This window comes from Protopterus annectens, chromosome 5.part1, assembly GCF_019279795.1.
Source record: "Protopterus annectens isolate FY-2018-M chromosome 5.part1, PAN1.0, whole genome shotgun sequence".
NCBI lineage: Eukaryota > Metazoa > Chordata > Ceratodontiformes > Protopteridae > Protopterus > Protopterus annectens.
Genome location: NC_056736.1, coordinates 349237775 through 349263408, shown reverse-complemented (window position 1 = coordinate 349263408; position 25634 = coordinate 349237775). Strand labels below are relative to the sequence as shown.

The 25634-nt window shown below is 38.5% G+C and overlaps 1 protein-coding gene across 4 annotated transcripts in view; it reads right to left on the bottom strand.

The window, feature by feature from the left end:
- Positions 1 to 25634, bottom strand: part of ARAP1 (ArfGAP with RhoGAP domain, ankyrin repeat and PH domain 1) — a 2759262-nt gene that overhangs the window by 1943623 nt on the left and 790005 nt on the right. Inside the window, exon 1 of one of the 4 annotated variants that reach the window (XM_044073032.1) lies at positions 17651 to 17849. The exons of the other annotated variants lie outside the window; for them this stretch is intronic. The gene's annotated coding sequence lies outside the window, so the exon portion shown is untranslated. Of the gene's footprint in view, positions 1 to 17650; positions 17850 to 25634 lie in introns of those variants that run through there. 4 annotated transcript variants of the gene reach the window in all.

Genomic DNA, 25634 nt, shown 5'->3' with positions numbered 1-25634 from the left:
TACAAGAACCCACAAACTCACAGTCAAGACAGAAAAAGAAAGAAAATACTGAATTAAACAGTTCTATAGTGGTGAATATTTCTCAATATGAACTGACCCAAGCAGAAACTTCTGTTTTACAGAAGGGGTTAACTTTCATACCCTCTTTAAGATCCGATCGGAATGAATTTGTTATAGACATAAAGCATTTTGGACGTAATGTGACATTAAGAAATATTTATGGCGCAAACACAGAACAAGTAAGAACCTTAAGGAAACCAAGTACATTTGTACCTGTAGCCCATCCTGCTGTGGAACTGTTCATGCGGCTGTGTAATAATGCAGTGGAGAAATTAAGAATGGATAAGCATACTAAACATTACAGAAACATTATGTATGAAGAAAGACAAGCCATATGCAACTTACAACAAAATGAGAATGTCGTAATCAAACCAGCAGACACAGGAGGTACTATAGTGGTTATGGATACCAACTGGTATAAGAAGAAAATGACCACCATGTTACAAGATGAGAAGACATATTATAGAGTTACACCAATCCAGTTGAATCGAACTATACAAAAAGTGTCTTCCTTACTTCAGGATATGTTGATTGAAGGCCAAGTAGATCTGGGCCTTTACATTTTTTTGAATATCACAAAAGCCACTCTTCCGAATATGAATGAACTTCCTAAGATTCATAAGGACCTTCATAACCCTAGCAGTAGATCTTAAGCTACAAAAAACTGTTACTGAAACCAGTAGGATTTGTGCATTATTAGATTTAATACTGGAAAATAATTATTTTGTGTATGGTGCATCAATGTATTGGCAAAAATGGGGTGTAGCCATGGGCACCCCCCTGTGCGAACAGCTACTCAAATCTTGTGCTTGTAAACTGGGAGCGGGAGCATGTATTAAATTCAAATAATCCATGGTATGAATGCTTCAAATTTTATGGTCGATTTGTAGATGATATTTTTATTTTATGGGAAGGAACCGTACCACAATTTGAATCATTCCATCAATATCTAAATATGACTACCTCTTTTTTAAACTTTACAGCAGAACACTCTCATAATTAAGTTGCATTTTTGGATGTGAATGTTATTCTTAATGAAAACATGTTGGAAACCAAATTACATCGAAAAAATACATGTAGAAATCATTATTTGTTGAAAAGCAGCATGCATCCTAAACATGTCACTAAAAATATTATGCAAAATGAAACACAAAGAATACATAAAAGATGTAGCAAAGATGAGACAAGAGAAAAGGAAATTTTGTTTCTACAACAAAACCTAAGAAATAGAGGCTATAATGAAAAAGATGTGAATGTTCAAGAGGTTATCTCAAAGAAAAACAAGACAGAAGACAGAACCACCAGAGTGATGTTAACCTACAACACAGACAACACACAAGTTAAATCTATAATAAGGCAGTTTTGGCCAATCCTCACCCAGGATGCCAAGCTAAAAGACATTGTAGGTGAAACACCATGCTTTGGCTACAAGAATAAGACACATTTGAAGAGGTTGGGTTTAGCAAACATAAAATCGTTGGACATAAAGGCACATTCAAGTGTGGCCACTGCACAGCATGCCCACTGACTGACTATAATAATGAATTTGAACATCCAAGGACAAAGAAGAAATACACCTTTAATGTCAAAGCCACTTGTGTAACCCTCAATGTGGTGTACATGGCTACCTGTAAACTATGCCCTGCATTCTATGTAGGAAAAACAAATCAGATGTTTAAAAATCGCATTTTGAGACATCAAAGAGACATTACTAATAAAGAGCCACATAATGCTTTAGCAACGCATGCTGAAAGAAATGTCGGTTATTCTTTCACTTATAAGGTGATAGCGAATGTATATAGTGGAATAAGGAAAGGTGACATTGAAAATATTACTGAATGCAGGGAGAGTAAGTGGATTGTGAACCTTCGTGCTGATATTTAGCCAGGCTTGAATAACATCATTCCACTGAAACCTATATTAAAAGGTAGACCAACTATTAGCTAACATGGAGGTGCATCTGGCGTAATAATTCATGATTGGTCACACCCCTCAAAAGCAAAAGGGATAGGAAATGGAACACCCCCAGCTGAGAAGAAAGAGGATTGGTGCGTTTAAACAGCTGATTGACAGTGTGATGATTGAATGATTGTCCCAACAGTAAAGGAAGTAAGCACTATAAAAAGGAACTTCTAGTCCCAATCTCTACAATCTGAAGAAGATACCGAAAGCGCTTATCATTTGGAATACAGAGGGACTGTTTTATTCTACATCAAGATTTTAACTTGACATGAAGATTTTAACTTTTTCTACAATAAAAGAATTCTATCTACCATTAAAGCTAGAAGCTTTTATTTGATCTGTTAGACTGGTTAAACTGTATCACAGTTGATCACAGTCACACAGCAGCTACTACATCTTCAGTGTGGATACTTTGTATATCAAACGAAAAGACTGGATACTTTGGAGCCATCATAAGACTGGATACTTTGGAGCCATCATTTCACTATAGTATAACTGCATTCACAGTGTGAATATCTTGTAAGTGAATTTAATTGAAGTACTGGAAATTTCTGCAATTTTTTTGCTATATATGTTGCACCTTTAAAAGTTTTATATCATTTAACCACACTACCTATTCTCCAAGAACACTTTACTTCATTGGCCATTGTTGTACAGTGTTTCATTTTGAATATTGACATTGCAATGCTACAACATCATCAATGTAAAGTATATAACCAATATGTTATATACTTTATAAGGTGTGGTATAACCTTACGAGATGCAGTGCCCTCTATAAAGCAACTCCTCAGAATGGAGAGATATTTGCAAAAGAAACATCAACAAATACAGTTCAGCTCTACTTGCAAAAAGTTTAAGGCAAACTGCTTGTCCCAGGATGCAGGAAAAGGACTACTGAATCGTTAGAGTCACACCGGTAGCTGTTCACTATAATGTTATGTACACAGCCTCTCTTTTAAGAATTAGATGGCCTTGTAGAAAGTTGTATGATTTTTTTTTTAGTTTGTATGGGATCATGTCATGGAAATTTTTGAAATTTTGATTTGTATAATATATCAGTATATTTTACAGTGAGCATAGCTCTCTAATGTCCCTGATTTTATTTCATTTTTGTGGTCTGTTCCTCCTAAAATTTGTAGATTTCTGGCAATCATTGAAGATTCTAGTAACTAGATAATGACAGTCATTTGAGTTTCAGACGTCCTATCCTTCAAGAGAGGGATGCTAATGTAAAACCTGCTATTCTATCTATATCACAAGCATATAAGGCCAATATTTAAAAAGTGTCTTTGATTTTGGGTCTTTGTCCCTCATTATGCTGTCTATAAAATACTCCTAATAGTCGACTCACTAGTCAGGCATCTAGAAACTCATACAGATAGTAACATAGTTTTTGACCAGCATGTGTCCAAAGTAGTAAGAAAATCCTTCTGTGTTGCTCAGCTTTTAAGTAAGGGCATGGAATCTAGGTCCAGGTTAATCATCATACCACTGTTCTCAACCCTAATCAGACCCATCATGGAGTATAATGCTCCCCTCGATATGAACCTGACCAGACACCCGCAGCAACTGGAATGTCTGCAAAGATTCCTTACAAAAATAATACAGAGGATGAACACAATGTCCTGTGCAGAATGCCTCAAAGCCCTATTCCTTGCTTACAAGGCTCTGATGAATCTTTTGTACACCCACAAACCAAATAGCATCAACTACTATATCCAAAGACCTATATTTTGCTTGGGACATAAACAGTATATGCTGAAGAGGCAGATATGTATCTTTGAGAATTCCCATTCTCTGCAATAGTATCCTCAACTATGTGAAACAAAAATCCATCCCTAACCCTAAGCGTAACTTGGACCATTGGATTAGATATCATAAATTCACCCCTGGATTGGTGCCTATGTCTCTGATGGACTCAGGCAGCCCGTAAATCATGTCATAACCAAAAGGCACAACTATACAACTGTTTAAAATGGTCCCTATTATTTTAACAAATGCAATGAATTGCAAACGCTGTTTGGTTGAACATCATTACGCGAAATGGCAAAATACCGAAAGCATGGAACAGCGATTTTTTTCCTAAGGGAAAAAATCAGTGGGCCATTTTCAGGACTTTGCAATTTCTTCCACTGTGGTGCGATCTCGAAGTTGGTATATTTAAGTAGGGGTTGTGGGGGGGCACAGCGCCTCACATCAGGGGGAGTGGGGGATTTTGTGTTTTGATTTTTTTTTGGGTGGGGTTTTCGGGGATTGTTGGTGTTGGCGGTATCATCTTAAGGGTAAGAAAGTTGGGTTAGACATACATTACAGAGGAAAATAAACACACGTGAAGGCAATCAATGTGGTGAAAAACGGAAGATGGGAACAACCCTCATTTCCTCCTTTATTATAAAGCACATGGTTCATGTGACCTCTCCACACTAATGACGTCAGTGTAACAGCACACATACGATCATTCACTCTCTTTTATTATTATCAGCCAACACCCCCACTTCCTCTTACACTGTATACACATACATTTTAAGAACATATTTTTGGATAACTTTTCCTTCACATTCCAAATATGTAATACATGAACTTTTCAATCTTGGATTTCGTAGCAGGTTTAGTAAAGATATCTGCAACCATGTCTGTTGTTGGGCAATATTCAATCCTTATTTTGTCATCATTAAGTGCTGACCTGACAAAATGATACTTAATGTCAACATGTTTACATCTCTGTCAGCTTACTGGATTCTTCGACAAAGTGATTGCTCCTTGATTGTCCTCAGATATTGTTACTGACACATACTTGCACTCTCCATCCATTCCACTCAACAGCCGCACAAGATACAAACTCTCCTGTGTTGTTGCTGCCAATGCCATTTACTCTGCCTCACATGTAGATAAAGCTACAGTTTGTTGCTTCGACTTCCATGAAATAATAGGTCCATCTCTATTGAGGCTAAAGCAATAACCTGTTGTACTACGTCTATCGTTTTGATCTGTTGCCCAATCTGCATCACTGTATGCTACAAGCTGAAGTTTTCCTTCACTTTTCTTGTAACACAGCTCTCTGTCCAATGTACCTTTTAAGTATCTTAACATGTTTGGCTAGCGTTAAATGAGAGTCACTCGGTTGTGACAAATATTGTGAAAGTTTACTTACAATCCAGCTAAAATCAGGTCTCGTGCTTGTCATAACATATATCAAACTACCCACAAGCTCACGATATTTTCTTGGATCTGTAAAGTCACTGTCATATTCAAAGTTTGTTTTTTGTTCGGAAGGGGTACTTCTTACTTTACAATTAGACATACCAAATTTTTCAAGAATTTTCATGATGTACCTCTTTTGTTTCATCTTTACTTCACCGCTATTCTGGGTAAAGTCAATGCCTAGAAAATGTCTTAGCTTTCCCAGAGCTTTCATTTTAAATTTAGCTTTGAGCATTTCCTTTACATCGTTTAGTGATTCATTGTCACTAGCTGCTATAATGAGATCGTCAGCCCATATAATTAGGACTGTTTTCTCATTTTCAGCCTGTCTGGTGTATACACAGTGGTCTGCGGGGTTTTGGATAAAACTATTTTCATAAAGATAATTGTGCAACATTTTGTTCCAGTTACACCCTGATTGTTTCAATCCGTATAATGACTTATTCAGTTTACAAACCAATTTTTCATCATTATTTGATTTCTTTTCAAAACCTTCAGGTTGCTCCATATACACCTCACAGTCAACAGGAGCATGTAAATAGGCCGTTTGTACATCCATCTGGTGCAATTCTAAATCATACTGAGCTGCCATCTGCATTAGACTGCGTACAGATGTCATACTTGCAGTTGGTGCAAATGTTTCATTATAGAATATACCAGCAAATTGACGGTAGCCTTTAGCTACATATCTAGCTTTGTAAGTCTCAGTTTGTTTGTGTCTTTCGGCTTTTCCCGGTTAGGGGTTGCCACAGCAGAACTCCGGTCTGCTAATGATTGGTAGTTGACTTTTATGTGCCGAGTTACCATCCCTGATGCACAACCTTCAACGAAGGTACGCCCATTCACGCATGTCTCCATGCAGAAGACGCTCTAGCTGAGAATCGAACCAAACAGCGTCTTACTGTGAGGCGACAATGCTACCACAGCACCACCACCATAAGTCTCAGTATTATCTGCATTGTCTTTTACAGTGAAAACCCATCTACCCCCCACTGCATTTTTATCTTGTGGTAGTGTGGTGAGTGTAAATGTGTTGTTTTCCTTTAAAGACTTAAGTTCCTCCTTCATGGCTTCGACCCACTTTTCAGAGTTAGATGAAGTCATGGATTCTTTAAAGCTCCGTGGTGTATTGCATATTAATCAGTAACAATAGTCAATATTAACTGTCACATAATCGTTTTCAGCTTTACACTCCTAGTCCTTCAAGTATACAGGGGATTTTCCTCCCTCTTAGAGTAGTGTGTATCCTCCCTTTCCTCTTCTTGCCTTATTTTTGTGTCTCCTTCATTCATTATAGATTCAGTGTGATTCACTTGTACTTCTTTTGTGATTTGACTATCAGCTTTTGACTCTGACTTAACATGCACACTTCTTCTGGTATTAAGATCTTCATCCATCACTTCTGGGTCTGTCTGAATCTGGCATTCAGCTACATTCTTAGTAAAGAACTTGACTAACCTGTGTCTAAGGACCCTTCCTATGTCAATATAATAGACCAGATATGATGGTCTGTTTTTATCATATCTGACAAAGATCCCCTTATCACATCTTGGGTCTAACTTCTTTTTATCTTGTCCGTATACATAACACAATGATCCAAATTCTCTCATCCTTGAATGATCAGGTTTCTTCCCTGTTAGCATGTAGAATGGGGTCTTCCCCACATACCTGTTATAACATCTGTTATGAATAAAAGCAGCAGTTATTACTGCATATGCCCACAACTCTATAGGTAAGTCACTCTCTATCAACATACACCTTGCCATTTCAAACAGTGTTCTCCAGTTTCTCTCTGCTGTCCCATTCTGATGGGATGAGTAAGGTGCGGATGTTTCGTGTCTTATAACATTTTTACTCAATAGTGACTGAAAGTCTTTCGACATGAACTCAATGCCATTACCTGATCTGATACACTTTACCTTCCCATAAGGGGCTGAATCTGCAATAAACTTTTCAGTCGACTTGACTGTATCACTCTTGGCTTTCAGAAAGTAGATAAATATTACACCCGAGTAGTCATCAGTAAATGCTAAAGTGTACTTAAAGCCATCTTTTGCTACTGGCTCAATTGGTCCTGCCAAATCAGTATGGACTAGTTCAAACACAGCTCTTTGCTCTTGCATCTGGTTCTCTGTTTCTGCTCTGTACAAATTTCCCTTGCATACAGGTTTCACAATCTAGGTTTGGTCTCTCAACTTTACCTTTAATTTTCATTCCTTGTACCAATTTTTCTAATTCTGACACATCTTCGAAATTACAGTGACCAAGCATTTTATGCTATGCTTGAATGTCATAACAGCTCTGAGATGCATCATAATGTATCTCACTATCGTTTTCTTTATCATATGTGTCTAAATAATAGAATCTATCACATTCAATTATATCAAACCTGGTTCCGTTTTTACAGATGAGTTGGTCCCGGCTTTGTTTAAAGTTGATCGAGGCCCCTTTGGATGTTGCTGCCTTAACAGAAAAAATGCTTTGCGGATACGAAGGGATATGCAGCGCCCGAGTCATCATCATCTTTACTTTGTGCCCCTCTGTGCTTAGCAGCCATACCTCTGCATTGCCTCTCTTCTGTGCGGCCCCACAGGTTCTCGTTCCATCACCTAATTCCACAATGTGTTCCTCCGGTTGGAAAGTTGCATCAAAATATTTAAACTTTTTCAGGTCGTTAATTATGTGTGACGTGGCGCCAGTGTCCACCATTAATCCCTTCTGTTTTAATTCATGAATTTGATGCTCATTTATTCTGAGGACAAATGTGTGTCATCCGCATCAGTTGCTTGTTTCACATTGTATTTCTTCTTTTGTCTACAGTTACTGTCCCTGTAGCTAAAGTTTTTACACAAACTACACCACTGTCTCTGACCTTTATATTCTCTCCGGCATTCTTATGCCTTGTGTCCCTTTTGGCCACAGCTATAGCACATAATCTCTGCTTTTACTCTTTCCCTAAGGCCACTTTCTTTCATCACATTATCATTACCTACGTTGGCATTAAATTTCTCGGTATGTTCATAGCTTCTTAACCTTGTTTTGAACTCACCAAAGCTCAACTTATCATCATCTTGCGTGATGTGGACTGCAAAAGGTTTAAAAGTTTCAGGCAACCCTTTCAGAATCATCGCAATTCGTAATCCATCACTGAGCTTCTCCCCAGCATTTCTAACTGCCATAATGGCCATCTCAGCACTAATAATATAGTCTGTGACACTTTCACTGGTGGCCTTCTGGAGGCTTGTTAGTTTGGTGTATAGGCTAATTACCTGTGGCTTCCCTTTCCTGGCATAATGGTCTCTCAGGATCTGAAGCGCTTCTCTACCGTCGTCTGCGGCTTCTCTCATGATGAGGGACAAACTTTTGCCTTCTAAGAACTGTATTAGTTCTGGATATGCCTCCTCATTTTTCTCAGCATCGTCATCACCTTCCTCCTCATTCTCATCATCTTCTGTGTCCTGCTGCACATTTTGCAAAATGGTGCCTTTCAGCCCTAGCAAGTGCAGGTGTCCCAGAAACTTTGTCTCCAACAACTCATAATTCTTCTCATCTCCGTCGAAACATAGTCTATGCCATCGGCTTCCTACTTCCCTCCTGGGCCCATAACCTGTTGGTGGTATCATCTTAAGGGTAAGAAAGTTGGGTTAGGCATACATTACAGAGGAAAATAAACACACGTGAAGGCAATCGATCTGGTTAAAAATGGAAGAAGGGAACAACCCTTGCTTCCTCCTTTATTATAAAGCACATGGTCATGGGACCTCTCTTGACCTCTCCACACTAATGACGTCAGTGTAAGAGCACACATACGATCATTCACTCTCTTTTATTATTATCAGCCAACAGTTGGTCAATTATATAACGTTCGCAATTCTGTACATTCGCTTATATAATATAGACCCGTTTAAAACATAAAATTTAGTTTTTGGCTTTGACCTGATTCGAGTTCTAAGAGGTTGAGATGGGGTTAAGATGAGATTTCTACTTTTCATAATTCATTGAGAAGATGGAAGAAATGCTAAAAAAGGGGTGATGCCTGAACTTGTGGGGCCAGCCTCATTTAGTGGGCTTACATTGCCTTAGTGAGATGACAGAACACACTATACTCAATAAGAGTAAGGTTCAAAGAATACAAAGTAGAAACATAATGGTCCCAAGTGTCATCTTAGTGGTAAGCCAGAAGGTTAGCAGAACACTGGTGGTGAAAACTATGTAGTTTCCTGTCCTCATCTTTCAAAACACTTTCTTACAAAGTCAAGCATCTCATATTTTGCAGGTATGGTGTATGAATGTTTAAATTACATTCCGCTTCAACTGACAAGTAAACAAGAGTGATTCAAAAATAGTTTTCTGAAGGGGAAAAAAACTGTTAAAGTTTTCAGCAAACTAATAAGGAATAACTCTTTTGTTCTCACAGTTTTGAACACGGAAGCATTTGTTCACATATACAGTCCAAAACTGAACTTCTAGTATAAGTCACATGACTTGCAGTTCCATCTGCAAGTTCTGCTGACCTTTACAGGCAATGCTATAAGACATTAGTCTTGTGGTTTAGAATTCATTCATCTTTACATTCAATGCACCCTTTCTCATTTCTCTAATTTATTATGTGCACCAGATGTGTTTATAAGTTTTAAGGTTAGCATAAGCTGTCAAAAGTGGAAGAACATAAGGAGACACAGAATAACAGTCCAAGAAGTTCCAAAAAGCAATGAACTACGAATGCTTTTCATTTAATTCATTGACCACATAAAACCACAAGGTACAAGTTATTTTTCAGGGCCAGCCAATGTGTAGTGTTCAGAATCTCACAGTAGACAAAGGGTGAGCGAATCAAACCATGGACCACTGTATCAAGTATGTCACTATTTCACAGCCTTAGTTTGCAGCACTAAACCAATCTTAATGTCTGCATTCACTTTATTGGTGGCATATGATATTGCAACTATGACATTTATTTTTAGGACACAAAAGACATTTTACTTGGTTATACAACTAGAAATCTTCCAAGGACCAAAAAATAAATGTATTTCTCAGTAGAGAATCTGCTTGCATTTGACCCAGTGTTTAAAACTGGTACAACTGCTGAACACCTTCTCGGGATGCAAAAGGCATTAGGACTTGAATCTGAAAGCTGGCTGCCAATACATTTCCAGGAAAATTAACCAAAAAACACACCATTTAACAAAGCCAAATTCTGCTTGCATTTTACTTAATGGCACCAAGTGCTGCAAATATGAAATGTATTTTATAGCCACAAAAGGCATTTAACCTTGAATCAAATGGCAGCTATGACTACATGTCACTTATGTATGTAATGAGCCAAATATAAATATTCATCATTATCAAAGTCTGCTTGCATTTCATCCAGTGACATACATCCAGTACTAAAATAAGGCATTTATTTTTAGGACAGAAAAAGTATTTAGACTTGGTGGATCTGATGATAAATGTAAAGATTAACGAAGCACTCATCAAATCTGCATGCACTGCAGTTACTGAGAAATGGCACAGTTAAAGAAATATTATGGCCATATATAATGTGTGTTCATGGTTCTGATGCTTTTAAATATATAACCAAAGCTGCCAACATATTCAAACGTATATCAGAGAGTGATTATAGGGCAAGACTTTCTTTGGACTAGAAAAAATGTTATGATTATACATTTACAACTATCACAGTGTAAAGTCTTATAAGAAAAGGAGGTAATGTTAAGTTATGGATTAAAATATTAATATTTCTACAGGGTACTTTTCCCATGCTAAATGCATTCTGACATACTGTTTTTTTAACTTTGTCTTAATCTTCCCACATACTCTTCAGGATGCTCTTTATTCCAATGTAACTCATGAAAAGGGGTATTTACTGATCTAAGGTGATTCTACTAATGGAATGTGAAACTACTTTCTGAATTACAAAAGTATATTTTAGTCTGGGTGTTGATTGAATATGCAGTTACTGATGACATTATTTGCTGTAAAGAAATGCCTAAATGCTATACCTCACAACCTCTTGGTTCAAAAAATCTAGACAAAGCCTAAAATAATGGGGAGGGTGGGCAAAGTCTCAATAAATAGGGACAGGTTTTAAATATTGCTCTTATAAACTTAGAAAGTTGCTAGAATAACAGGATTTTTATTACAATGCATTTTTCACGTGGCTATGAAGTCTGAAACTCAAATGTATGCCGTTATTTAGTGACTTCAATCCTCACTAATTTGCCAGAAAAAAAAACATACATTTCATGAGAAACAGACCAAAAATATGAGACATAAATCTGGACGTTGTACGAAATTGTGTACGGTTAAGAGGAATGCAGTGATCTGGCTACAAATACTAAAAATAAAATCCACCAAATGATAAGCAGTGTGTCTTATTTCAACTTTTCATCATTTATCTTATAATTAACTGGTTAAACTAACTGTTGAAAGTTTTCAGCTCCTGCCTAAAGGGTGATCTTTCACAAGTACTGTGGCTTTATTCTTCTGCATCATGCCGCTCAACTGTCCAGATTTTTGTAAAATGTCCAGACTTTTGTCTCATATTTCTGATCTGTTTCTCATAAAATTGTGGTTTTCTGGCAAATCACTGGCAAATTATTGAGGACTGAAGTCAGAAAATAAAGACAGTCATTTGAGTTTCAGAGTTCATATCCTTCAGAAAATGTATGCTAATGCAAAACCTATTAGTCTATCAACTTTCTATGCTTGTAAGAGCAATTGCTAAAAAGTGCCCCTATTCTTGGTCCTTTACCCTCTGTTATTTGTGACTTTGTCCAGATTTCTTACTCTAAGAGGTTGATAGGTATGTTCTGCACACACCCTGAGTGATGTTGATTGCAGTTATTTAAGGCAGTGTCATATTGATGATGTGGTAATGATATGGGTCCATTGAAATGCTCAGTAAGCTGCATTTAATTACAAAAAAATGAAATCCATTGTGGTTCTTATATCATTTAGTGGTTTGACTCTGGACTACAATGCTGAAGGTCCTACAGGGTATGGCATGTTTTTAGTGGGATAGTTGGTTGGTGACACCAAATAATGACAGATCATTTTCTGTTATACAAGGAAAAGCAATGAACAGTCCATCAATGAGTCACAGCAAGCCTTTAGTTTGCAACAGCCGCAAAAAGCATAATCTCTCTCTCTCTCTATATATATATATATATATATATATATATATATATATATATATATATATATATGAGTGATTAATTTTACTGGAGAAAAAATAATATTGAGTGTCCGTTGTTTAAACATTCAGAACATTGAAATGACTTTTTTTTTTTGCTGGGTGCTGGTATTTCTGGAGATCGGGAGTTTTCCCTTTCCCCAGTGCTTTGTTGATATATATAATTTGCAGAGGATGTGGGAGGATTTTATAATATTTTTATTTTTTTTTTGTGGGATTAAGAGGTTTGACATTTTGTATTTTGAAAGTTTAAACCTTCAGTATGTTGAATGTATTTTGTGTATACATATGGTTATATTTGATTACATCACTGGCTCACAAAATCAGCACACATAAATGGCTAAAAGCAAGAAACAAAAGAATTTACACAGGGGGTATGCCTCAGAACACCCCTGATGTAGACGGCTGAATACCTCACACCCCTGCTAATTATATAAACCAACCCTAAGACTGCAAAACAGTGGGGAAAGAGCAATATCCCACTTGCTACTGTGTAGTGATCTTACAAAACAAATGCTGGCATCCTGTGATGAGCTGAAAATTTGACAAAGCAAGCTTCCTAACCATACATTTGGTGTAATGAACTTAGGATGAAACACACTAAACCCATGTGTGTATCTATATATGGGTCAATGTCAAATGACTGAGGTTTCAGAAACTCAAAATTCATACAGTCGAGACCATATGATTGAGTTTCTGAAAACCTGAACATCCAAAAAAAAGCCTACAAAACAGAAAAATGTACTTTTTTATGTATTTTTCAGGGGGGGGGGGGCAAGCTCCCCTGAACCACCCACACCTCCTGCAAATTATATACCAACTCACAGATCACACTACTGTGGGAAAAAATGTAAATTTCCCAAGCCACACTGTACCGCAATTTCCAATCAGAAGCTTTGAGTTTTCAAAAACTCGATCATATGGTCTCAACTATTTGAATTTCGAGTTTCTGAAAACTCGATCAACTGAATACTTTATTAGACAATCAATTAACAAAGCTTAAATGGTTCTGACCAGTCCAGAACTTTAAACAGAACATAGGTGGTCAATAGAACACCAAACACAACTCATTAGAAGCGAATAAAGTCATCCTTAGAATGACCAATGCAGAAAGATTACAAGTTGCCTAGGAAATAAGGTTCGATTACAATGTTTGTATTTTTTTCATCCTTAAGACTCCCTGCACCGCAGTTCTTAACTGCTCATGATTTTGCAAAATATCTCTAATGTTGCCTCATTATTTTTGCCCCGTCACTTCTGTGTGGAGTCTGCATGTCCTCCCCGTGGTCAAGTGGCGTTCGAAAGACATGTGTAAATGGGCATGCCTTCGTTGAAGGTTAGGCATTGAGCTGGCACCTTGGCACCATAAAAATCTACTGCCAATCATTAGCGGACCGGAGTTCCGCTGTGGCGACCCCTAACTGGGAAAAGTCGAAAGAAGAACAACTCATACAATTTTTGATTTTCTCTTAATCACTGAGGATTACAGTCAATCAGTAATGCAAGACATTAGAATTTCACACTTCTTATTCTTCAGAAATTCTAAACCGATGTAAAACTTGTTGCGCAAATAACTTTATAAATGAATTAGAGTAATATTTAAAAAATGTTACTTATTCTTTTGCCTTTGTCCCTCATTCTTGAGCAAAAAAGTTTAGAGCTATATCTACCAGGTGGTGCACTGGTTAATGTTATCACCTTACAGCAAGAGGATCTCTGGTTTGATTCCTGGCTGGGGTGCCTTCTGTGCAGAACCTGCATGTCCTCCTTGTGTTTGTGTGGGTTTTCTTCCTCATTTCAAAGACATATGTCTGTAGCACTTCCCCTGGACCTCCACTGAAACTAGGCTCTGTCCTAGTCTTACTTTCCCAATCAACAAATGTTTAAATAAATAAATACAACCAGTGGTTGTACACCTGATGAAATAATTGATTACATGAACTGTATTAATGCACCAACTAGCATCTGTCTATCTTTTTTTGCCTTTTGTCTTTAATTTCTGCAAACTATCACCACTTAACTCTGTACAAATTGAGTTTATAAGATTACTTTCCTTATCCAGACCCTCTGCATTATAAATGTTGTTGTTATGACCTGAGACCTTCTTGAAAAATGTCAGATGGATTGAATTTTCAGTTATCTATGCAAGACACTGAGAGATGTAACAGATAAGCCTTGGTACTAGTTCTATACTGTCCCCATCAAAGACAGTTTAATTTTTTTAAGCATTGATGGTAAAGAGAACAAACTACATTAAGAAGCAAAGGTTGTTGCACAATTGTATTTCCTTGTCATCTTTTATGTTTTCTAAACAAGGTGACATCTTAAAAAAGAATACAACAGCAGGCCAAAAAAACACATACCGGCAAAACCAAGTAGTCCGGCAAAAGAAGCAGGCGAGGCACACTAATTCACCAATGAATATAATTTTAATAGGCAAAATAAGAGACCACAAAATAAAAAATGATAAGCGCTTTCATCTCCGCTAATTCAGAGACTTCTTCAGACAAATACCATTACCAAACACAATCCTTAAAAGCATTTTTAAAAAGGCACACCTCCTAAACTCAACCTATTATAGGCAAATGAATTACCTTAAAGGGACATTATTAAATAAACCCGAAATTCATTACATTAAAATCCTAAAAGGCATCTTCTACAAACTCCTAAAATATACATAACTGTATATATATATCATTGTAAATATTTTATGTAACATTTGTTGATTGGGAAAGTCCGACTAGGTTCCACAGATCCTGTTTTCAGCAGAGGCCCAGGGAGAAATGCTCCAGAAGCATGTCTTTAGAATGTGGGAGGAAACCAGAGTACCCAGAGGAAACCCACACAAACGCAGGGAGAACATGCAAACTCCACACAGAGGGCACCTCAGCTGAGAATCGAACCAGAGAACCTCTTGCTGTGAGGTGACAGCACTAACTGCTGCACCACTGCACTGCCATGACAAATATAGACAAAAATATATAAACTAATATACAAAAAATATATATAAAATAATTAAAACTAAGAAGTATGTACACCCACACTATCTCTCAAAAGTTTTATGTTTTAGCAAACACAAGATATAAAGAAAATCATTAAGACCTGGCCATTGTGCTGCATTTAAATGTAACTGCCATAACAGTTCTTACTTTTCCAACACCAGTGCCTACTCTAATATCCATATCTAAAGAATCCACAACAGTAAATCTAAAAGAGTGGCCATGCTATGAAGAATGCTTGTTAGGTATGAATTCAATTTAAGCCATCATTATAGTTTTTTTTTCCTTTCATTTATGTAACACAGCTGCAACTTAACCACCTGTTACTGTACTTTACTTAGTCAGGACTATCATAATTTTACCCCTTCAGCCTTTCTCTTTTTCATTAAATCTTTTACAAACATGACTGCTTACTTCCCAGATCTCATCTACCATCCATCAGCACTATCTTCTCAAATTCTTCCTTCATGTGCTAATTTCAGATTTATGATATATGGAGCTGTGCCAGCGAAGAAGACCTTAAATTCAATTACAACCATTAAAACACCACAATTATACTGTTGTGAGCTTCTGTCCCAATCAAATTTGCATCCATCACATATATTTTCATATCTTTATAGAGTTCCACAGTTTGCACTAGTGAAATATTTTTTTCAACGTTGTAATTGACCCAGACTGTAGAGTGATTGGCCATCCATAACCATAACTACATTTCTCTTCTTACCCCTTTTGTTATGCTATTACATGTGAGCAGTGTCATATCTTCTAATCAGGCTAGATGTATCTACCCCTTATACTAAATTATATTTGGTTACTCATTTTTACCTAAGTGATGTAATTTGCTGTTATTATTAACAGCATTAACTCATGTGTGCAAGTCCCACTGCCACAAAGCACTGTATTGACTTGCAAGTCTCTCCTATGTCAAATACAAAGACTGTCAAGTTTGCAGAGCATGTCTACCACAAAGCAAAATTAAGTATATATCAATAAATGTTTCATGCAGGTCACGGCCCCCAAATTATTTTTAGCTATCTTGCCTCAGTCACAGAGAGTTTGTCCTATTAAATGAAATAAATTCACTTTACTGAAAAAAATGACTATGTTCTGTGCAGCAGGTCTTCATATCTACACTAATTCTAAAACTCTAATGAGCATCTTGTGTCTACAAAAACGTGAAACACATTAGAAGATATTAATTGCGTGTAGTGTGGTAAATGTTGAGGGTTGAAGTTGCTAGAAGAATAGCACCATTGTGTTACACAGTCATCATTATAAAAGCAGCATTGTTTGCATTTGCATATAGCAATTATTAAAGGCTATTCAGAGCAGCATAAACTAACATGACACATTCCTGCTGCCAGTGTACACAGATAAATTAGTTGAAAGTTTCTGCCTATCTGTAACCCCCCCCCCCCCCCCCCCACACACACACACACACAGACACTGCAGCTTCCCATAAACAACAGGATTCCGTTCAGCATTTACTTTGAGATCATGACTGATACTAAACAGTGCTTTCTACCATGAAGGCTAATGTTAAGTGCTTGTTAAGTCACCCACAAAGCCTAGAGTAAGACTTAAAAATCAGCTTCCTAGCAGAAACATGTCTTTTTCATCATTGTTGATCTGTATAATACATATTTACTGTTTAGGGTGACGTTGCTCTTGCAGCAGCAGTTTCCATGCCTGCACTGTTTGCTCTCCAGGCATGCAAGGTAGTCTTTATGAAGTCAAACCATTTCTTGTTTTCGTCTTTCATATATCACAAGTCATCTCTAAGCATTGTTTCTTTCTTTTTTTTTTTTTTTTTTTTTTTGAGAGGGTAGTCTAGAACAATTTCCACTACGACTAAAGACAGATTTTTAAGGCAATTTATTTTCTCTTACATCACAGAACAGATGGCTAATGTAATGTAATAGATTATTCAGAATTTATAACAAAAATTGTTAATGAAGTGAGATCCTTTGCCTCCTTCACCTACCGTCACTATCCACCTATGAAAGGACTGGATCAGTTTGTTAGAAGAAATGAAAAAATGCACCATATTCAAACTGCAACAATAAAACATCACTGTGTACAAAATGATGTTACACTTCAGGGATTTATTTAAACAAGAAAACTGTTTAAAAAGTCAGGTTTTCAAATGAGATGTACGAAAAAAATAAAGTTAATAAAATACAGTACAGGTTTCTTGAGAAAAAAAAAGTTATGGCAGCATTCATACACATACCTTAAAATGCAAGCCTCTCAAACACCTTCCTGTCCAAAGTTTACTGTATGAGACTTTTCTGCTGGTGATTCATAATTCTGTTTATATTTTAAATCCTAATCGAATTCCTTGAGTCCCCCCCCCCCAAAAAAGAAATGAAATTAAAAAAAAAAACACAAAGATAAACATCAGTTCCACTCTGCTACTCCTGAACTGCTCTGATGCACTCTTCTGCAGAAATGCACTGACTTCCTGCCCTTTGCTTTGAATAACTTCCTGATAGGTTACGCTCCAAAGAAGAGCAACATACAGACACAAAAGTCGATGCTACTGGTGAAATATTCACATAACCAGCTGCCTACTCCCTACCCACACACTCTTGTATCTCTCAGACAATAAAAAACAGCCTTTGTAATTCAAGCATTGAACAAAAACAGAGCAGAAGATCAATCCAAATCATTTTATAATGAAACAGCTTGCAAACAAAAGGTTTCTCTCTGCTTTACAGCTGGAAGCCATCCTACTCTGCATGCATTATATGAAAAACTCAGTTAATGATTACTGGAACAAATCAGAAGTCATGAGGGCACTGTTTTACACTTCTGGAAGAAATGTTCTGTACTATATCGATACCACTACTCTACATTTTGTCGTCAACTATTAGTACTCGAGTCCTAAACTCTTGAAAACCACTGTCTCAAAGCCAGGATCTCAAGCATCTTGTAGCTCATGTTGGTTGCCACTCATGTTTGAAATCGAACATGAGTTTGGGCAAGCAGCTGATGCACCTTACAGCAACACTTTCAGTGACATAGGTACATTAGTCAGAGAAGGGAGCAGGAGAGAGATTTTAGGGTAGGAAATGGAAAGGGAGTTTTAGGATTAGGGAGCGGGAAGAGAGTTTTAGGGTTAGGGAGCAATCAAGGAATTTAGATTTAAGGCGGGGAGAGTTGCAGTTTTAGATTTAAGGAGATACCAGAGACTTTAGGTTTAAGGAGGGTCTGTGGAGTTTTAGGGTAAGGGAGTGAGCACTTGCGTTTGGAACTGGATGGAGGTTTTAGTGTTAGAGTTAGGGTTCCTGTGAGGCTATACAGTTTTATAGGGTCAGATGTTGGGAGGACTACATAGATAAGGGAGATCAGGCTAGTGGGAGTTTCAGCACTTGCTTTTTTCGAGCAAGTGGCAGTGAGAAAGTCTGTCACAAGCTACTAGCATTCAAGAACCTGTACTAGACCCACATTTTATAGGTTCATAGGTTCATAGGTTCATACTAGGCTATCTGCCCTGGGGCAATTATAACCCTAGCCCGATTCTGTATGGCTTACTCCACCCCTTGATTTGAGTATACTGTGCCCTTTTTAAGGTTTAGTTTACTGTGCCTCTGTCTAATAGTGACACGGGAGTAATCCCTGGGACAAACCTACGATCCCCCATCCACCTATCGAGATTCTTCTTGAAGAGATTCAGTGAGGTGCTCTGCCTCACATGAACTGGAATTCTATTCCAGAGCAAAGGGAGCCTCTGGGTTATGAACCTGTCCCTCCAGCAAGTTCTGTTTATTTCTGTGCTGAGGTTCAAGTCCCTCGAGCGTGTGGCTCTAAGGGATTTAGATTTACTGAGGTGGAGCATGTCCATTAATTCTGGATTTGACATAGCTTTGTATGTCAGGCATAGATCGCCTCGAAGTAGGCGGTATGCAACTGAGTAGAGCTGGAGTTTTTTAACCGAGCAGCATATGGCATCTGTTTGAGACCCTTGATCCTCTTGGTGAGATACTTTTGGGGTCTTTCTAATTGCTGCAGGTGTCGGGTAAGGTACATACCAAAAGGGGCATTGTATTCTATGATGGGCCTGATGAGGGATGAATAAAGGGGCACGATTACCTCTCTTGATCTAGATGTGAAACCCTTCATGATGAGGTGGGCTATGTAGAAGGTCTTTCTAACCACTTTGGCAATGTGGTTTTCAAAGGAGAGATTGCTATCAACTTGGGTCCCCAGGTCCCTAATAACTTTCTCTGTACTTAATGGGTTACCGCCTATGTGGTAATTTGTGGGCACATTGTTTTTGCCAAAGGGTATGACTATACATTTTTTGGCATTTAGCTTTAAACCATGGCGCTGGCACCAGTTATCTGTCTCTGTGAGACCTTTTTGAAGGATGTTTGTGTCATCTGGAGAGTTGATTATGGTGCCCAGTTTGCAGTCGTCTGCGAACTTGGTGATCCATAGTCCTCCCACGTTTGCCTGTACCTCAGAAAAGTATATACCGAACAAGAGTGGTCCCAGGACAGAACCCTGTGGGATGCCACTTGTGACCGGTTTCGAGTATGACATGGCTCCAGCAACTCTCACTCTGTGGGTTCTGTCTTTGAGCCAGTTTGCAACCCATCTTGTGACATAGGGGTTTATATTTAAGCTGGATAGCTTATCTATGATGCCCGAGTGGGGTATTGTGTCAAATGCCTTTGCAAGGTCCAGATAGGCTCTGTGGACTACCTTCCCTTCATCTATGGCTTTGGTGACTGTTTTGAAGAAGTCAACCAGGTTCAAAAGGCAGGATCTGCCCTTGACAAAGCCGAACTGGGTAGGATCTAGTGTCTGTAGGTCCCCAATGTCTTTGTTTATGAGTTCCATGATGATCCTCTCCATAGCCTTGCAGACTAAGCTAGTCAAGCTTATGGGGCGATAGTTTCCAGGGTCCGTAGAGGCTCCACCTTTGTGGAGTGGGACCACTGTTGCTGTACGCCATTTTGTGGGCACATATCCTGTAGTGAGGCTGAGATTGTATAGCTGTTTTATTTGAGGGATTAGTTCCTCTTGGAGTTCATGTAGGACACAACCTGGGATGCCATCTGGTCCCATGGAAGCAGTGTTTTTTGCTTTGGAGAGGGCAGCCTTCACCTGAGCATCAGAGATGTTTGGCAGGCAGCCCTCTGCCGGGATAGATACTTGCTCTTTTGGGGGGGAAGGGGTGGAGAAGTTTGCACTGAACCTGTCTGCCAGGATATTGGTGATGTCTGTGGGTTCAGTGTATTTTTTGTCATTTAGAATCAACTCAGAACAAGTCTGGGAGTTGCATCCCAGGTTTCTAACATAACTGAAAAAAGCCTTATGATTGTCTTTGGTGTCCTGTGCAATTTTTCTCTCGAAGCTGGCCTTGGAGGATTTTATGAGGGATCGTAATTTTTTGCTAGTACTGATCAGAGATGCCTTCCCTATTAGGGATTTTGCTCTATCATGTAGTAGCTTCCTCCTTCTGTTGTACAGTTTATTTATGGCAGGGGTCCACCAGACTGGACGCCTGCCCTTGGATGATTGGGTCTTGGTTTTGTTTGGGATAGCATGATCCATGCATTCCTGGAGATGTCCGTAGAATGCGTTTATATAGGATTCTGCAGTTTGGGCCATAGTTTCCACTGGCCCTGGGGCCCAAGGATTCCACTTCGGTTTTGAGAAGTGAGAAGTTCGCTTTTGAGAAGTTTTTCACTGTGGTTTTCTGGGCTGGGGGTGTGGTCGGGATGTGGACATCCAGTGAAATTAATTTATGGTCTGATCTTACCAATGAGGGATATACTTCTGGTGTGGAGCATAGAGTCCCCATGTTGGTAATGATCAGGTCTAGTATGTTGTCCCCTCTTGTGGGAGTGGTGACTAGTTGTTCCATAGCATTTGAGTTTATAATTTCCAGGAACCTTTGGGCTAAGGTGCTGGGGCTTGAGTAGTGCTCCCAGTCAATGTTTGGGTAGTTGAAGTTGCCCAATATAATGGTGTTCACAGAGATCTTCATGTTCTCCAATGTTTTCAGGAAAGCCGAGTGGGATTCCTGACTTTGAGAGGGTGGTCTGTAGGATGCTATAAACTGAAAAGCAGTCTTGCCCACTTTTAGTTGCACATGGATGGTCTCCGATACTTCATGTAATGCCACTAACCTGGAGGTGTGGATATCCTTGATAAATATGGAAACTCCCCCTCCTTTTGTGGTTCGGTCCGGGTTTTGGGGCCGAAAAGCATGATATGAGGTATAGCCTGGTAGTGCTGGGGTGCTCTCTGGAGCCTTGAACCAGGTTTCTGTCACTGCACAGATATCAATGTTCTCCATACTGAGGAGAGCTTTGAGTGTGTGCATCTTGAGGTTAAGACTTCTGGCATTTAGCAGCATTACCCTTAGTTTCTTGTTCCTTGTGCTGTCTATGGGGGTGGGTTTGACTTTTCAGCCTTGCCTAAAAACGGCACTATGGGGGTGGCAAGAGCCTTTGCCAATATCCAAAAGCCCAGTGGTGACAGGTGCAAGCCGTCCCTAGCAAAACGTGGCTTGTCGAGCATGTCATCCCAGGCTGACAGACACTGGATCCCCTTTGAATGACACCAAAATTTTAGCCAATTGTTAAAATCGATCATTTTGTCTTTGTACTGTGGCATCATTCTAGGTGAGGGTAAGATGCTTCTCAAGGTCAGGGTCATACCAGCCTGGGCTACATGATCAGAGAGCTCCTCTATGTCTCTTTTCATGTAGTCCAGGGAGGTACGTCTCAGGTCATTCACACCAGTATGTACAATGACTGAGTCATATTTGTATTTGCTTTGGAGTGACCTGAGTGCTTGCGTTATGTGGCGGATGCTAGCACCTGACAGGCAGCTCACCGTGACCTTCTCTTTATTCAGTGGTGAGGGGGACGTCAGTGTGTCTGACAATAGAGTCACCTATTACAAAAGTATCAGGTGTGTTATTCAGCCTTAAGGGCTGTGGCTGCTTGGCACACTGACTTTGTGGGTTATGTGTTGTGTGTGTTTTGTTTTGAGGTAGCATTTGCTAGGATGTCTGCTTTGGAGGTCTCTGTTGCTTAGGTAGATTTTTATTTAGAGCCTCCAAGTATGTTTTTGTGTATTTATGTGTTTGGTTCGCTGATGTGGTGGGACTATGTGATACTGGAATTGTGTTGTGTGAGGTTACCTTCTCCTCCTGACTGGTTACACCAGTTTTGAGATGAGAGAGCTCAGCTTCCAGTTCGGCTAAATAGTTGCATCTCTCACATATATTTGAACCTGTTTGGAGGAGGAGAGGGTTGTCCGTGTACATGAGACAGTTGTAACATTGCCTCAAAATTCCCAGATTCACCAACTGGACTGGAGAAGAAACCATTGACTGACCTTTGGACATGCTAGAGTAATATAGGGAAACTGAATTTAAGACGGACCAATAGAGGACAGGGTAATCGTAGAGAGTATAAGAGTAAGTAGTGCTTATGATTTAATAGTGCTAACTTGTAGGATTACTTAATTGGACCAGTGAAGGGCCTTAGAATGAGAATATGGTGTTTAAATTGAGAGATAGAGCAGTTCTAAGGGAAAAAGTGAAGATCAGACTTTGTGGAGCCAGGAATAGTTTAAACCCAATTAGGTGGCGCTGCCCGCTGTTGCGCTATGCACAAAAACGTGCAAAAACGCGCAAAAGAGGGTTTTAAGAAATGAAGATGAAGGAGTTTTGGAAATGACCCAAAATGGCCAATAAAACTACAGTTTCAAGTCAGTAACCACTCCCACAGGGGCAGGCAGGCTGCTCAATGTTTTTCACTGCCACTGATCAACAGAGAGACTTCCCTTTAGCCCAAGCAAAAAATGGCCTCACAGAAACTTACAAAGAGTTCAAGAACAGCAAGCCTGTAACTGAACTTTTTTAAATCTCAGAAAAGTGGGAAAAAAGCAAGATTTGTTTTGTTTTTTTGTTTTTTCAGAGATAGCAGATGTTCACAAGTATCAACAAGTTATAACAGTGCAGTAAATGACCCCACACAAGAGTGCTAGGCCAAAGACAGATAAAATGCAAGTTTTGAGAAAAAAACGATTTTAAAAATAAGTGTAAACAGCTCTAGGTTGTGCTCTAAATACAGTTACTAATGCAGAAATCAAGATTAACAAGCCATAAAATGCTCAAAATAGACAGCTATGCAGAAAAACTTAGCAAAAAAGCAGAGGAAAAATACTTAAAATCTCAAAAGTGGCTCCTTTCTTCTCTCAGCATTTTCTCCTCTTGGTGGGTGCTTCACCAACAGCCAACAAGCCTGAAAAGATGCCAAAACCACGAGGCAACCAGGTTTTAAGAGAGGAAGATGAAGGATTTTTGGAATTGACCCAAAATGGCCAATAAAACTACAGTTTCAAGTCAGTAACCACTCCCACAGGGGCAGGCAGGCTGTTCAATGTTTTTCACTGCCACTGATCAACAGAGAGACTTCCCTTTAGCCCAAGCAAAAAATGGCCTCACAGAAACTTACAAACAGTTCAAGAACAGCAAGCCTGTAACTGAACTTTTTTAAATCTCAGAAAAGTGGGAAAAAAGCAAGATTTTTTTTGTTTTTTTTTTTTTGTTTTTTCAGAGATAGCAGAGGTTCACAAGTTCACATTTTCTAGTACCAAACAAAACAGAATCTCTTATTGCCTGGGAGGCACATGCTGTTTTATCATCATGCAGTATGTAAGTCCATTCCTTCACTATAACATCTCACAAAAGTAGGTTGGGAAACTTGCAGAACCAGTTTTGCCTATGTATTATTTTCATGTTTTAACAAATAATTGATGAAAGAAAAGCACTGTAAAACTGCCAGCAAGGCTATATTCTGTGTCAGCAAATATACTGAAATGTATTTATATATTTATTGACATTTGATTAATGGGAAAGTCTGATTGGGTAGAAGCCCATTTTCACCAGAGGCTTGGGGAGAAAAGCTTCAAATTATTACAAAACATTTTAAGAACAATAATTTTACAATCCTCAAAAATAAAATGAAAACATCTGCAGTTTAAATAATTATAACAAATTAGACATAATAGAAAAACATTGGTTAAGAATCGATACAAGGTATATGACAATCATTTAATATTTAGACAGATTTTAAACAGTTTTTAGAGAAATTAAAGGTAAGTTAGTCTAATATAAATGGGATCTGCAAGATGAAGTGAGGGACAAATAGGCTTATGGTACATTTGGAAAGAAAGTCAGTGAAGAGAATTAGCTAGCAGTAAGGAAGTAAGTGATGAAGGGAGAGTAAGAATGTATAAGGAATGAAAAGGTACTTGTTCACATTTAAAGGTACAGTTTGATCCTGGTTTTGAACAAGAATAGAGCCAGATTTTAGTTAGGAAGTCTTTCAGAGTGGTTTTGAAAGATGGGAGGGAGGGTGCAGATCTGATGGATACAAATAATGATTTCCAGGTCTTAGCAACCTTCTATGAGTACAGACAATGCCCAGCACATTTGCTAGGTTTGTAGACAGACAGGAGTTTTTGGTCACTGGATCACAACGACCGACTGGGAAGATAGTTGGCAGAATGTTTATTAGTGCTGGACAGACAGATGGTTACTGGATAATTTTAAAAGTGGTAACAAGTTGTGTATATGTTAGTTGATGTGGGAGTTCTAACTAATATAGGCTTTTCAGTGCCAGACACTGGTAGGTTCTGAAAGGGGTATGTGTTGCAAATGTAGCAACTTTGTTATAGCATTGCTAAAGGTTTAATGTTTGTGAAACTTGGAGGTTAGTAAGGATGGGAGTGCCATAAAGAGGAGTGGAGAGCATATAAGTAGTGACAAGTGTAGTTTTAGTTGCATATGTGAGAAAGTTTTTGTCTCTTTAAAGCATCCCTAGTTTATGATGAGTTTTTCTTATGCAATTGTGTACAGGCAAGTCAAAAGTAAGATAATCATCCATTAATCATCCCTAATAGTTTGCTATGAGAAATGACTCGAATGGTTGTATTATCAAGAGGGAGGACTTTAAATTTTGTTTTTCATGAGAGAGAGATATGGTGGAAAAAGTAGCAGTTTGATCTTTTTTTGGGTTGAGCATGAGCTATGAGTTAAAAAGCCATGTTTCTGTGGCTGTTAAAGCTTCCTGAGTATTTTTTGGAGGTGTACCATGTTGTCAGATGTGCAAATGAGAGTGTAATCATTTGCATATTGTATAAGGGTGGCCTGTTGAGTGGAAGTATAGATGGTGTTGGTGAAA